We start from the raw sequence: 14,456 nt of genomic DNA on the forward strand, positions 1-14,456 counted from the left end.
CCTCAAGTATTAATGCAATTCTATTGTCTTTTATTCAAATCTCTCTTATTCTTATTCCAAGATATTCATTCGTACCCAAGAACATGATGAATGTGATGATAAGTAACCCTCATTATCATTCTCACTTATGAACGCGCGTGATTGACAACCACTTCTGTTCTACATGCAACAGAGCTTGAATGTGTATCTCTTAGATTCCCCAACAGAATCTTCGTGGTATAAGCTAGATAGATGGCGGCATTTATGAGGATCCGGAAAGTCTTACCTTGTCTGTGGTATTCCGAGTAGGATCCTGGGAATCCGGAAAGTCTCACCTTGTCTGTGGTATTCCGAGTAGGATTCCGGTAATGAATGACTGTGACGTGCTTCAAACTTGCAAGTGCTGGGCGTTAGTGACAGACGCAAAAGAATTAAGGGATTCTATTCCAGTAGGAGCGGGAACCAACCAGTGATTAGCCGTACTGTGACAGAGTGCGTGAGCATTAGTTTTCACTGCGAGGATGGGATGTAGCCATCAACCATGGGTGATGCCTCCAGACGATTAGCCGTGCGAGTGACAGCCGCATAGGATCATTTTTCCGAGAGGATTGAAAGTAGCCACCGCTGATGGTGAACCCCTATACAAAGCTTGCCATGGAAAGGAGTAAGAAGGATTGAGTAGAAGCAGTAGGAGAGCAGGCGTCCTTGGGCCATACAGCATCTCCATTCGCTTATCTGAAATTCTCATCAATGAATCTGCATAAGTCTTCTATCTCGTTTATTATTTCTATTTTCTTATTTATATTTTCGAAAACCCATAAACCATTTTAATCTGCCTAACTGAGATTTGCAAGGTGACCATAGCTTGCTTCATACCAACAATCTCTGTGGGATCGACCCTTACTCACGTAAGGTTTATTACTTGGACGACCCAGTACACTTGCTGGTTAGTTGAACGGAGTTGTGAATTCAACCAGTGCCATAATAAAGCTTTCATCTCAAAATAGTTAGAACATGGATCACAATTTCGTCCACCAAGTTTTTGGCGCCGTTGCCGGGGATTGTTCGAGTATGGACAACTGACGGTTCATCTTGTTGCTCAGATTAGGTAATTTTCTTTTCAAAAATCTTTTTCAAAAAAATTTTTCTTTTTATTTTTCGTTTTTCCAAAAAAATATTTTCGAAAAAAAAATTAATGAAAATACAAAAAAATTAGAAAATCATAAAAATCAAAAATATTTTATGTTTCTTGTTTGAGTCTTGTGTTAATTTTTAAGTTTGGTGTCAATTGCATGCTTTTAAAATTTTTCTTGAATTTTTTTTCGAAAATCTCATGCATTCATAGTGTTCTTCATGATCTTCAAGTTGTTCTTGACAAGTCTTCTTGTTTGATCTTGATGATTTCTTGTTTTGTGTCTTTTGTTGTTTTTCATGTGCATTTTTGCATTCATATTTTTCATGCATTAAAGATTTCTAAGTTTGGTGTCTTGCATGTTTTCTTTGCATTAAAAATTTTTCAAAAATATGTTCTTGATGTTCATCATGATCTTCAAAGTGTTCTTGGTGTTCATCTTGACATTCATAGCATTCTTGCATGCATTCATTGTTTTGATCTAAAAATTTCATGCATTGAGTATTTTTGTTGTTTTTCTCTTTCATAATTCAAAATTCAAAAATCAAAAAAAATATCTTTCCCTTATTTTCCTCCAAAATTTCGAAATTTTGGGTTGACTTGGTCAAAAATTTTTAAAATTAGTTGTTTCTTACAAGTCAAGTCAAAATTTCAATTTTAAAAATCTTATCTTTTCAAAATCTTTTTCAAAAATCATATCTTTTTCATTTTTTTATAAATTTCGAAAATTTCAAAAATCTTTTTCAAAATCTTTTTCTTATCTTTATATCAAATTTTCGAAAATTAGCTAACAATTAATGTGATTGGTTCAAAAATTTGAAGTTTGTTACTTTCTTGTTAAGAAAGGTTCAATCTTTAAGTTCTAGAATCTTATCTTGTAGTTTCTTGTTAGTTGAGTCTTTTTAAAAAAAAAATTAAATCTTTTTCAAAATATCTTTTTATTAAAATTTTTATCTTATCTTTTTATCTTTTATCTTATCTTTTTCAAAAATTTTATCTTTTTCAAAATTTGATTTCAAAATATCTTATCTAACTTCTTATCCTTTTATCTTTTTCAAAATTTGATTTCAAATCTTTTTCAATCAACTAACTAACTTTTTGTTTGTTTCTTATCTTTTTCAAAACCAACTAACTACCTATCCCCCTCTAAATTTCGAAAATTCTCCCTCTCTTTTTCAAAAATTCTTTTTGTTTTAAATTTTAATTTTAATTATATTTTGTCTTTGATTTTCGAAAATTACTAACCTCTTTTTCAAAAATTTATTTTCGAAATTTCTCTTCTCTTCTCTTTTTCTATTTAATTAATTAATTACTAACATTTCTCTTCACCTCTCTTCATCCAAAAATCCGAATCCATCCTTCTACATTCTTCTACCCCCTTCTTCTTCTACTAACATAAAGGAATCTCTATACTGAGACATAGAGGATTCCTCTTTCTTTTCTTGTCTTCTCCTCTTTCATATGAGCAGGAACAGGGAAAAAGGCACTCTTGTTGAAGTTGATCCAGAACCTGAAAGGACTCTGAAGAGAAAATTAAGAGAAGCTAAATTACAACAATCCAGAAACAATCTTTCAGAAATTTTCGAACAAGAGAAGGAGATGGCAGCCGAAAATAATAATAATAATAATGCAAGGAGAATGCTTGGTGACTTCACAAAGCCAACGTCCAAGTTTGATGGAAGAAGCATCTCCATTCCTGCCATTGGAGCCAATAACTTTGAGCTTAAGCCTCAACTAGTTGCATTAATGCAACAAAACTGCAAGTTTTATGGACTTCCATCTGAAGATCCTTATCAGTTTTTAACTGAGTTCTTGCAGATCTGTGAGACTGTAAAGACGAATGGAGTTGATCCTGAAGTCTACAGACTCATGCTTTTCCCTTTTGCTGTAAGAGACAGAGCTAGAATATGGTTGGATTCACAACCTAAGGATAGCCTGGACTCCTGGGATAAGCTGGTCACTGCCTTCTTGGATAAATTCTTTCCTCCTCAAAAGCTGAGCAAGCTAAGAGTGGATGTTCAAACCTTCAAACAAAAAGATGGTGAATCCCTCTATGAAGCTTGGGAAAGATATAAGCAGTTGACCAAAAGATGTCCATCTGACATGTTTTCAGAATGGACCATGTTAGATATATTCTATTATGGTCTCTCTGAATTTTCGAAAATGTCACTGGACCATTCTGCAGGTGGATCCATTCACCTGAAGAAAACGCCTGAAGAGGCTCAAGAACTCATTGACATGGTTGCAAACAACCAGTTCATGTATACCTCTGAGAGGAATTCCGTGAATAATGGGATACCTCAGAAGAAAGGAGTTCTTGAAATTGATGCTCTGAATGCCATATTGGCTCAGAACAAAGTGTTGACTCAACAGGTCAACATGATCTCTCAAAATCTGAATGGACTGCAACATGCATCCAACAGCACTAGAGAGGCAGCTTCTGAAGAAGCTTATGATCCTGAAAACCCTGCCATGGCAGAGGTTAATTACATGGGTGAACCTTATGGAAACACCTATAATCCATCATGGAGAAATCATCCAAATTTCTCCTGGAAGGATCAACAAAAGCCTCAGCAAGGCTTTAACAATGGTGGACGCAATAGGCTGAACAATAGTAAGCCATATCCATCATCTTCTCAGCAACAGACAGAGAATTCTGAACAAAACACTTCTAATTTAGCCAATATAGTCTCTGATCTGTCAAAGGCCACTTTCAGTTTCATGAATGAAACCAGATCTTCCATTAGAAATTTGGAGGCACAAGTGGGCCAGCTGAGTAAGAAAGTCATTGAAACTCCTCCCAGTATTCTCCCAAGCAATACAGAAGAAAATCCAAAAGGAGAGTGCAAGGCCATTGATTTACTCAAAGTGGCCGAATGCACTAAGGAGGAGGAGGACGAAAATCCTAGTGAGAAAGACCTCCTGGGACGTCCTTCAAGCAAGAAGGAGTTTCCTATTAAGGATCCAGAGGAATCTGAGGCTCATCTAGAGACCATAGAGATTCCATTAAATCTCCTTCTGCCATTCATGAGCTCTGAAGACTATTCTTCCTCTGAAGAGGATGAAGATGTGACTGGAGAGCAAGTTGCTCAATATTTAGGAGCTATCATGAAACTGAATGCCAAGCTGTTTGGTAATGAGACTTGGGAAAGTGAACCCCCTTGCTCATTAGTGAACTGGATACTTGGATTCAGAGAAGTCTACCTCAAAAGAAACAAGATCCTGGTAAGTTCCTAATACCTTGTACCATAGGCACCATGAGCTTTGAAAAAGCTCTATGTGATCTTGGGTCAGGGATAAATCTGATGCCACTCTCTGTAATGAAGAAGCTAGGGATAATTGAGGTACAACCTACCTTGTTTTCATTACAATTGGCAGACAAATCAGTGAGACAAGCTTATGGAATAGTAGAGGACGTGCTAGTAAAGGTTGAAGGCCTTTACATCCCTGCTGATTTCATAATCCTAGACACTAGGAAGGAAGATGATGAATGCATCATCCTAGGAAGACCTTTCCTAGCCACAGCAGGAGCTGTGATAGATGTCAACAGAGGTGAGTTAGTCCTTCAATTGAATGGGGACTACCTTGTGTTTAAGGCACATGGCCATCCCTCTGTGACAAAAGAGAGTAAGCATGAAGAGCTTCTCTCAGTTCAAGGTCAAGAAGAGCCCACACAGTCAAACTCTAAGTTTGGTGTTGTGAGGCCACAACCAAACTCTAAGTTTGGTGTTCAGACCCCATATCCAAACTCTAAGTTTGGTGTTGGGACCACACTAACATTGACCTGATCACCTTGTGGCTCCATGAGAGCCACTGTCAAGCTATTGACATTAAAGAAGCGCTTGTTGGGAGGCAACCCAATTTTATTTATCTAATTTTATTTTATTTTGTTTCTTTGTTATTTTTGTGTTTAATTAGGTACATGATCATGAGGAGTCACGAAAAAAATCAAAAAAAATTAAAAACAGAGTCAAAAATAGAAGAAAAAAATTTTCACCCTGGAGGCAGCACAGACTGGCGTTCAACGCCAGTAAGATGCATCTGGCTGGCGTTCAACGCCAGAACAGAGCACCATTCTGGCGCTGAACGCCAGAAACAAGCAACAACCTGGCGTTAAAACGCCAGGAAGGTGCACAGAGAGGACAAGCTGGCGCTGAACGCCAGGAACAAGCATGAAACTGGCGTTCAACGCCAGAAACATACATTACATGGGCGTTGAACGCCCATAACATGCACCAATGGGCGTTTGAACGCCAGAATGATGCATGAAGGCAATTTACATGCCTATATGGTGAAGGAATGGTATTTCTTTTCACCTCAGGATCTGTGGACCCCACAGGATCCCCACCTCAGGATCTGTGGACCCCACAGGATCCCCACCTAAGGATCTGTGGACCCCACAGGATCCCCACCTACCTTTTCTTTTAATCCTAATCACACTCTCCTAATCCAAATCTCATTTCACTCTTCCCCATATCACACCTCCCAAAAAACCTTCACCAATCACCTCAATTCCTCTTCCCAATTACCCCATTCACCATTCACATCAACCTCCTCTTCCCCATAAACCCCACCTACCTCCATAAAATTCAAAATCAATTTCCCACCCATTCCCACCCAAATTGGCCGAACCTTTACCCTCCCCTCTCCCTATAAATACCTTTCCACTCTTCTTCATTTTCACACATCACAAACCCACATTCCCCCACATAGCCGAACCACCTCTTCTCCCTCTCTTCCCTATTCTCTTCTTCTTCTTCTACTTTTCTTTTCTTTCTTGCTCGAGGGCGAGCAAAGTTTTAAGTTTGGTGTGGTAAAAGCATAAGCTTTTTGTTTTTCCATTACCATCAATGGCACCTAAGGCCGGAGTATCCTCTAGAAAAGGGAAAGGGAAGACAAAAGCTTCCACCTCCGAGTCATGGGAGAATGAGAGATTCATCTCCCAGAGCCATCAAGACCACTTCTATGATGTTGTGGCAAAGAAGAAGGTGATCCCCGAGGTCCCTTTCAAGCTCAAAAAGAATGAGTATCCGGAAATCCGACATGAAATTCAAAGAAGAGGGTGGGAAGTCATAACCAACCCCATGCAACAAGTCGGAATATTGATGGTTCAAGAGTTCTATGCCAATGCATGGATCACTAGGAACCATGATCAAAGTATGAACCCGAATCCAAAGAACTATATCACAATGGTTCGGGGGAAATACTTAGATTTTAGTCCGGAAAATGTGAGGTTGGCGTTTCACTTGCCTATGATGCAAGGTGATGAACGCCCCTACACAAGAAGGGTCAACTTTAATCAAAGGTTGGACCAAGTCCTAATGGACATATGTGTGGAAGGAGCTCAGTGGAGAATAGACTCCAAAGGCAAGCCAGTCCAACTGAGAAGACTGGATCTCAAGCCTGTGGCTAGAGGATGGTTGGAGTTCATCCAAAGATCCATCATTCCTACTAGCAACCGATCTGAAGTTACTGTGGATCGGGCCATCATGATCCATAGCATCATGATTGGAGAGGAAGTGGAAGTTCATGAGGTCATCTCCAATGAACTCTATAAAATAGCCGACAAGTCCTCACCCATGGCACGGCTAGCCTTCCCTCACCTTATTTGCCATCTATGTTACTCAGCTGGAGTTATCATAGATGGAGATGTCTCCATTGAAGAAGACAAGCCCATCACCAAGAAAAGGATGGAGCAAATAAGAGAAGTTCCTCACGGCCCTCAAGAAGAACATGAGGAAGTTCATCATCAACAAATGCCTCAAGGAATGCACTTTCCTCCCAACAACTATTGGGAGCAACTCAATGCCTCCTTAGAAGATTTGAGCCATAATGTTGAACAATTAAGGGTGGAACATCATGAGCACTCCATCATTCTCCAAGAAATAAGAGAAGATCAAAAAGCAATGAGGGAGGAGCAACAAAGGCAAGGAAGGGACATAGAAGAGCTTAAGGACATTGTTGGACCTTCAAGAAGAAGACGCCACTAAAGGTGGATTCATTCCTTGTTCTTTATTTCTTTATGTTTTCGGTTTTTAGTATTATGTTTGTCTATGTTTTGTGTCTTTATTTCATGATCATTAGTATGTAACCATGCCTTAAAGCTATGAATAAAATCCATTAGTCTTTCACCTCTCTTAAATGAAAAATGTTTTAATTCAAAAGAACAAGAAGTACATAGATTTCGAATTTATCATTGAATTTAATTTAATTATATTGATGTGGTGACAATACTTTTTGTTTTTTGAATGAATGCTTGAACAGTGCATATTTTTGATCTTGTTGTTTATGAGTGTTAAAATTGTTGGCTCTTGAAAGAATGATGAACAAAGAGAAATGTTATTGATGAACTGAAAAATTCATGAATTGATTCTTGAAGCAAGAAAAAGCAGTGAAGAAGAAAGCTTGCGAAAAAAAATGGCGAAAAAAAAATTAGAAAGAAAAAGAAAAAGCAAGCAGAAAAAGCCAATAGCCCTTAAAACCAAAAGGCAAGGGTAAAAAGGATCCAAGGCTTTGAGCATCAATGGATAGGAGGGCCTAAGGAAACTAAATCCAGGCCTAAGCGGCTAAATCAAGCTGTCCCTAACCATGTGCTTGTGTCATGAAGGTCCAAGTGAAAAACTTGAGACTGAGTGGTTAAAGTCGTGATCCAAAAACGTGTGCTTAAGAGCTCTGGACACCACTAACTGGGGACTTTAGCAAAGCTGAGTCACAATCTGAAAAGGATCACCCAGTTATGTGTCTGTGGCATTTGTGTATCCGGTGGTAATGCTGGAAGACAAAGTGCTTAGGGCCACAGCCAAGACTCATAAGTAGCTGTGTTCAAGAATCAACATGCTTAACTAGGAGAGTCAATAACACTATCCGAAATTCTAAGTTCCTAGAGAAGCCAATCACTCTAAACTTCAAAGGAAAAAGTGAGATGCCAAAACTGTTCAGAAGCAAAAAGCTACAAGTCCCGCTCATCTAATTAAATTAATATTCATTGATATTCTGAAATTTATAGTATATTCTCTTCTTTTATCCTATTTGATTTTCAGTTGCTTGGGGACAAGCAACAATTTAAGTTTGGTGTTGTGATGAGCGGATAATTTATACGCTTTTTGGCATTGTTTTTATATAGTTTTTAGTAAGTTTGAGCTACTTTTAGGGATGTTTTCATTAGTTTTTATGTTAAATTCACATTTCTGGACTTTACTATGAGTTTGTGTGTTTTTCTGTGATTTCAGGTAAATTCTGACTGAAATTGAGGGATTTGAGCAAAACTCTGAAAAAGGCTGACAAGAGGACTGCTGATGCTGTTGGAATCTGACCTCCCTGCACTCGAAATGGATTTTCTGGAGCTACAGAACTCCAATTGGCGCGCTCTTAACGGCGTTAGAAAGTAGACATCCAGGACTTTCCAGCAATATATAATAGTCCATGCTTTATTTGAAGATTGACGATGTAACTTGGCGTTGAACGCCAAGTTCATGCTGCTGTCTGGAGTTAAACGCCAGAAAAACGTCATAATCCGGAGTTGAACGCCCAAAACACGTCATAACTCAGAGTTCAACTCCAAGTAAAGCCTCAGCTCGTGGATTAATCAAGCTCAGCCCAAGCATACACCAAGTGGGCCCCGGAAGTGAATTTATGCATCAATTACTTACTCATGTAAACCCTAGTAGCTAGTCTAGTATAAATAGGATAAGTTACTATTGTATTAGACATCTTTGGTCTCAGTTTTGTTTTATTCTTCATCTTAGGAGATCATTGATCACGTTAGGGGGGCTGGCCATTCGGCCATGCCTGAACCTTTTGCTTATGTATTTTCAACGGTGGAGTTTCTGCACACCATAGATTAAGGGTGTGGAGCTCTGCTGTACCTCAAGTATTAATGCAATTCTATTGTCTTTTATTCAAATCTCTCTTATTCTTATTCCAAGATATTCATTCATACCCAAGAACATGATGAATGTGATGATAAGTAACCCTCATTATCATTCTCACTTATGAACGCGCATGATTGACAACCACTTCTGTTCTACATGCAACAGAGCTTGAATGTGTATCTCTTAGATTCCCCAACAGAATCTTCGTGGTATAAGCTAGATAGATGGCGGCATTTATGAGGATCCGGAAAGTCTTACCTTGTCTGTGGTATTCCGAGTAGGATCATGGGAATCCGGAAAGTCTCACCTTGTCTGTGGTATTCCGAGTAGGATTCCGGTAATGAATGACTGTGACGTGCTTCAAACTTGCAAGTGCTGGGCGTTAGTGACAGACGCAAAAGAATCAAGGGATTCTATTCCAGTAGGAGCGGGAACCAACCAGTGATTAGCCGTACTGTGACAGAGTGCGTGAGCATTAGTTTTCACTGCGAGGATGGGATGTAGCCATCAACCATGGGTGATGCCTCCAGACGATTAGCCGTGCGAGTGACAGCCGCATAGGATCATTTTCCCGAGAGGATTGAAAGTAGCCACCGCTGATGGTGAACCCCTATACAAAGCTTGCCATGGAAAGGAGTAAGAAGGATTGAGTAGAAGCAGTAGGAGAGCAGGCGTCCTTGGGCCATACAGCATCTCCATTCGCTTATCTGAAATTCTCATCAATGAATCTGCATAAGTCTTCTATCTCGTTTATTATTTCTATTTTCTTATTTATATTTTCGAAAACCCATAAACCATTTTAATCTGCCTAACTGAGATTTGCAAGGTGACCATAGCTTGCTTCATACCAACAATCTCTGTGGGATCGACCCTTACTCACGTAAGGTTTATTACTTGGACGACCCAGTACACTTGCTGGTTAGTTGAACGGAGTTGTGAATTCAACCAGTGCCATAATAAAGCTTTCATCTCAAAATAGTTAGAACATGGATCACAATTTCGTCCACCAATTCACAACAAAAATTCACAATTAAATCCACAAATTTTGTTGCTGCGGAATTAGCTGTGAATCTAACATGGTCTAAACATATTGCCAAATTACCTAAGGAGTTAGCTATGGTTATTTACTTGCTTATGTTTACGCAACAAATATTCAAAAGTAATATTTTCTGTCTTATTGTGCAAGAATAAGTCATGAAATTTGATGTGAATTTTAAAATTTGCAGCAAACATTTTACAACTTTTCCATAAATGATAATTTTGTAGCAAAATTCACAGCGAATTCTTGTGAAAAAAATCGCAAGAAAATTCTACCGCTATTTTGCTTTTTTTAGTAGTGTATGATAAATATCACTGGATCACAGAGGTACATGTTGATGTCGTCTACCTATTGAAATTCATCATGAACTACTCAATTGATACAGAAAAAGTGATAAACAAAAGGACAATTATTGACATTGAAAAACAAAAGATAAATTGAAATAGAAAATAAAAAAGGATAGGTTGAAATTGAATATAAAAAGGATCACTATATTGTTTATCCAATTTCTTAATGCAATAAGAAAGGGACTCACTCAACCTAACTTGTTCACACCATAATTTGAGAATTGAACCGAAAAGAATCACTCAACCTTCTACCAAATTTTCTGATGCAATAAGAAAGTGACTTACTCGACCCCACTTGTCCACACTATGGTTTCATCACGAAACCAAAAAGTGCTTTGACACTCCTCTAATCACTTTATGATGGCTACAATAGTTTATGAGGTATTTATAATCTCTTATTAAGTTAAACTAAAGAAAACCCTAAGCCCACAAACATAAAATCTAATCTAGTAACTTGTAACACGCTACCAAACAAAGCCTTACGCGACAGTCATAAATCAGAGGTGGTGAGGTATTATGGTACCTAAATATGAAGAATAATGATATAACTAGGAGCCTATGAAGGAAAGATAAACAAAATCGACAACCGTTATACACACACAAAACGTGAACGTAAGAAATGTCAAATATAGGAACAAAATAGATATATAAATATACATAAGTTCTGGAATAGGATACATAAAGTTATTAGTCTCGACCCACGAAGAAAAGGCGGCTAGAATATTACAAAAACCAGAAAGTATACAAAATAGAAATCTTGTTTGTCCAAATAAAAATCTCTAAGAGGAAATATACAATAAGGGTTTCAAAGTGGAGAAAGTGCTAAGTAAATCAAAATAACTTCAAAAGAGTCTTATTCACTTTGCCAACAGAATCCTGCACACTAAGTGAGGGGTATCATGCTCTGCATATGAAAAATAGAAAACCCACGACAGATAAGAACCCAAAGGTTCTCAGGAGGATAATAGTTCCAAATAAAGATTATATAAATAGAATACACCACTAGGCAATCATAAATCTCTAATATCACAAAAATTCCAGCCTAGGGTTTTAATTAATCCCAACAAGGTTAGGTCGCTAAGTCTCAACTCCGTAACTACTTCTAGTCTCAATATCCCAATAAATCATCATCTTTACTCCCAATATTCAATTGCTCAGTTCAGTATTTAGTTCAGTAATGTCAATCACAAATAATAATCAATACAAAACAAACACAATTAGAGAGCATGTATGGCAAGTATCACAATTAGCAATTAAATAGAAATATACAGTTAGGCAAACCAAAACAAATATGCACAATCAAACAATAGCAAACAAATGCACATGATACATGTCTGTCCTGCTGGTTGTGAGCTCAAGTGTTGGTTACACTACCAAACCCAATACATCCGGTAGCTAACCTGAATATCATCTTTCTGTCGCGCATTGATGCACCACTATTTTGTGGTACATCTTGTGCTTAATTTAGAGAATTTTATCACCTTTTACCCATATTTATCCAATGAAATAGCATGGTTTCATGATTTTCTCCTAATTTGTGCTTAAGTGCGAAAACATGCTTTTTAGGCCTTTAATTGATCAATTTTAATTCACCTTTGATTCCACTAGATGCCTTGATGTGTTTGTTAGTGAATTCAGGTTGGAAAGACTAGGAATGGATCAAAGGATTGAAGAGGAAAGCATGCAAAGTGGAGAACACATGGAAAACCAAGGATTTGGGATGCACACGTTGATGCGCACGTGCAACAGACGCGCACGCGTGGATTGTGGAGTCGCATGGCGACGCGTACACGTACATGGTGCGTACGCGTGGATAGAAATTTGCCAAGCGACGCCTATGCGTGACCCACTTAAAGTGAAACCACTGGGGGAGATTTCTGGGCTTCTCAGGCCCAAATCTAACTCACTTCTGATGCTATTAAACCCAAGGATTGAAGGGGAAATCATTATCTCATAATCTTGTTATCTTTAGTAATAGTTTAGTTTTAGAAGTAGTTAGAGTTAGTTTCTAGAGAGAGAAGCTCTCTCTTCTCTCTATAATTAGGATTAGGTTTAGATCTAGATCTACTTTTTCTACTTCTTCTCTTTTGCTTTCAATTTTCCTTTTTCATCTTTAATTATTCTCTTGTAGTGGTAAGTATTCTACTTCTCTTGTATTGCTAGCTGTAGTTTATGAATTCTTATGTAGATCTCCTTTTTCTTTCAATGAAATTTATGAATTCCATGTCTTTTCTTGTTTCCTTTGGTTTTCCATTATTGCTTTCTTGCCTTAGTAGTTAGATATCTCTTTACTTGCAATTTGTGATGTTTACTTTTATTGCCTTCTATGTATTTGCTGAAATACTTCTTTTAGTTATGAGCTAGGTTTTTCTCCTCTTGGCTTTGGTTGAGTAATTGGAGACTCTTGAGTTATCAAACTCTTTTGTGGATTGATAATTGAAGGTTGCTAATTGGTTTGAATTTCACTAACTCTACTCTTTCCTTAGGAGTTGACTAAGACTTGAGGAATCAAATTAATTCATCTACTTGACTTTCCATCATAGTTAGAGGTTGACTAAGTGGGAGCAATGGACAATTGATGTCACAATTGAGGAGGATAATGAGGATAGGACTTATAGTTCTCATACCTTGCCAAGAGCCTTTTTACATTTTGAGTTCATTTACTTTCTTATCAGTTACTATTCATGTTTCTCACTTAAAATCCCAAAATATACATCTCATAACTAATAGCAAGAACACTTCCCTGCAATTCCTTTGAGAGACGACTCGAGGTTTGAATACTTCGATTATTATTTTTAGGGGTTTGTTACTTGTGACAACCAATTTTTTGTATGAAAGGATTTTAGTTGATTTAGAAACTATACTTGCAACGAGAGTTTAATTGTGAATTCTTTACCAACCAAAAAAACCATTCATCACGCATCCCCAAGAGGTAATTATCTCATGCATGTATATATAAAATAGTTTAATGAGAGAGTGCCTATCCACCTTCTCTTGAAGGCTAAATAATCTGGGGATTGCGTGTCCGCCCACACTTGCGAACAAAAAGAATGTGGGTGAGACAAAACCACCATTCCCGCATCTACACCGCAACACTGAGCAAGCGACACAAACCAACATCCTTGCATCTATTAGGTGCAGGTGTCTCACCGCAACACTAAGCAAGTGGGATAATACCACCGTCCTTGCATCTACCAGGTGCAGGTGTCTCATCAATACGCAAGTGAGATAATACCACTGTCCTTGACAATTCAATTTTTACATCACATTCAGCCATATTTGCCAACTCATTCCATTTCATAAGTTATATTGTATAATAACCTCATTCGCTCATCAATTAGTAAATGTTATTATCTTGTGAGCGGGACTAAACCACCGTTCTCACCGTGGGCAAGAAAAACCACCATTCCCACAATATTTTCTTTCAATTAATCAAGTCTTTATCCAAAAGTTAATCAATTCAATTCATTAGAATTACCTATTGATGATTAGATTTTTGTGTGGTCTAGAATTCACAAATGAAATCTCGTCGCAAAATAGTTTCTAAACCAACAATAATCCTTTCATACAAAAATTTGTTTGTCACTAAAACAAACCCCTAAATTTATAAACCAAAGTATTGAACCTCGGGTCGTTCTCCCTAGGAATTGCAATAAAGTGTCTTATTACTGGTTATGAGTTAATTTTGGGGTTTTGATAAGAAACATGAAAGATAAATGGCAAGAAAGTAAACTAATGGCTAAAAAGGTCTTGACAAGATGGTGCACGAAATTGTGATCATCAACAATGGCACCAATAAATTTGGTAGCGCTCTCAAACGTGAATCACACTTTGTAACAACTCCGCACAACTAACCAGCAAGTGCACTAGGTTGTCCAAGTAATAAACCTTACATGAGTAAGGGTCGATCCCACGGACATTGTTGGTATGAAGCAAGCTATGGTCATCTTGTAAATCTCAGTTAGGCGGATAATAAATGGTTATGGAATTTTCGAATAGTAATAATAAATAAATAGAAAATAATGACAGAAATACTTATGTAAATCATTGGTGAGAATTTCAGACAAGTGTATGGAGATGCTTTGTCC

At 37.7% G+C, this 14,456-nt stretch overlaps 1 non-coding gene across 1 annotated transcript; it reads right to left on the reverse strand.

Annotated features, from left to right (window-relative positions):
* Positions 1 to 3,112: 3,112 nt before the first annotated feature.
* LOC112798842 (small nucleolar RNA R71) lies at positions 3,113 to 3,216 on the reverse strand. Its single transcript, XR_003200439.1, has one exon. It is a non-coding gene; the product is annotated as a small nucleolar RNA R71 (small nucleolar RNA).
* Positions 3,217 to 14,456: the final 11,240 nt, after the last annotated feature.

Source organism: Arachis hypogaea, chromosome 4, assembly GCF_003086295.3.
Source record: "Arachis hypogaea cultivar Tifrunner chromosome 4, arahy.Tifrunner.gnm2.J5K5, whole genome shotgun sequence".
Classification (NCBI taxonomy): domain Eukaryota; kingdom Viridiplantae; phylum Streptophyta; class Magnoliopsida; order Fabales; family Fabaceae; genus Arachis; species Arachis hypogaea.